The sequence below is a fragment of the Octodon degus genome, unplaced genomic scaffold (genome assembly GCF_000260255.1).
Source record: "Octodon degus isolate 3935 unplaced genomic scaffold, OctDeg1.0 scaffold00013, whole genome shotgun sequence".
In the NCBI taxonomy this organism is placed as follows: Eukaryota; Metazoa; Chordata; class Mammalia; order Rodentia; family Octodontidae; genus Octodon; species Octodon degus.
In genome coordinates, this window is record NW_004524589.1 from 14483930 (window position 1) to 14486120 (window position 2191).

Genomic DNA, 2191 nt, shown 5'->3' on the forward strand with positions numbered 1-2191 from the left:
CTTCAATTCCTGGGTCCTGCCCCACTGAAGGGCGAGGCCCCCACGCTAAGAACTGCCAGAGCTGATTCAGCCAAATTGATGCAGTGTATCAATGAGCACAACTTCTAATGAATAAAAGATGTACTATTGAGAATATACATGGGGGACCAGGAAGATAGCTCAATAGAATAAGTGCCTGTCTCGCAAGCACAAGGTCCTGAGCTCAATCCCTGGTACTGCAAATAAATAAATAAATAAATAAATAAATAAAAATAAAATTAAATTAAAAAATAAATAAAAATAAAAAAGGAATAGTACATGAATTTCATACTTATTGATACTGATCTGGTTTGTAAAGAGAAATTTATTAAAATAACTTTATTAAAATTGATATGAAAACATTGATGAGAAAGCTATGCCCTTTAAGTGCACATTTTATATAAGTTAACTTACATGGAGTTTTCCAATGTCTTAGTTTATATAGTTTTAGAATGTGTACCTCCCTGCAACCTGCTTCAGGTATTCCAAGTTGTCATAATGCTAATTTAGGATCATAAGATTTAGGTATCAATTATTTATGAATGTTGTCATTTTATTTTATGTATGGCTTATTACATCCAGTTCTTTGAAAATATACTCTATTTTATTTCAGTCTTATTACATTTCCTAAAATTCTTCTGTAGCCTACTAACTGACCTATCCTGGATAATGTCACAAGTATGACGGCTTCGGTTGATGTCAAGAGGAGCGTTCTGTGCAGTGTTTGGCTGTGAGTTTCCACTGGTCATTAATGTCCTTAAAGACTTCTATTTTCTTGCTGATCCTTTGCCTGAATGTTTAAACATTTATTCGTTATTCAAAGAGATAATAAAGTCTTCAACTAGTAGAGTTTTATTGTCTATTTATCCCTTTAATTCTGCTAATATTTAATTCATGTGTTTGAGGGATCTAGTGCCCAATATGTTTATATATTTATGATAATATGCCCTTCGTGGGAATTTATAATTATGAAAGTCCTTCTTTGTCCCTGTGTAAATTACTGACTTCAGTTCTGCTCTTTTTGATATGAATATGACCAGGACTACTTTTTTGTTACTAACTACACATAATACCTTTGTCAATCCTTTTATTAGCCTATGCAAATCAATCATTTTTTAAAAATATGTTTGTACCAAGTTAAGCAAATATGTTTGTTCCAACACTGTTGGAGAGAAGAACCCCTTTGCATATATGGTGCAATGACAGAGAAAGACAATTCAATAATGGCACTACTGTATCAATTGTTTCTTCTAGTTTCTATAGCTGCCTTATACATTTTTGTGACTTTGCTTACTCTGGTTGAAGAGTTTTGGGTTTCATTTGTTTTTCTGTTTTGTTTTTGTTTTCTTATTTTTTTTTCTATCTGGAGTTGTAATACCTAGTTTCCTTTCTCATTTTCTTTTGCATATTTTCTATAATGTCTTTGTGATTGCAATGTTGATTTATATAAATTATTTTTAAATAACCTATCCATAACTTTTAAGATTTTCTAATTTGTTTTAATGAGGAAAAAGATAAAATAGCTATGAAACAGTTTCAAAACAGGTTACTAGGGCAGTTACAATAATTAATACATTGCATATTGCTGTCTTCTTAGTAGTTATTCCGAGAATAAGATGCAGACATCATATCTTATCTAAACAATATTAGTACAAAGATTTCTTCTCAATGAACTGAGAAATAATGGCTGTATATCTATCTTAACTATCATATGTATGTGTGTATACATATATATGTATATATATTCTTTATTTTCTTTGACAACAAGAAGGTCTTCATACTTTTGCAAAGGCAGCAAGCTGTGACACAAGGTTGCCTAACGACTAATAGTTGACCTTAACCAGATAGGATGTTTATTTCAGGACTGAGGTATCTTAAAATTGATGCAATACATAGTCTTTATTTCTTTACATCTACACTTATACAATGGGTTTGTGGGTTTTTTAAAAAATGTATTTAATACAAGGTCTACAGAATCTCACTACAGAGATCAGACTCGGAGTAATCCTCCTGATTTTCAACCTCCCAAGTGCTGGGGTTATGGGTGCATGCCACTACGTCCAGTCTCAATCGCAGTCTCAGTGAGCCCCAGGAGCAAGGCCATACAGCATGTTGGGGGTCAAACTCTGGTTCCTGCATCTGTCTAAGCAGGTGATTTAATCAGCTGAGCTAT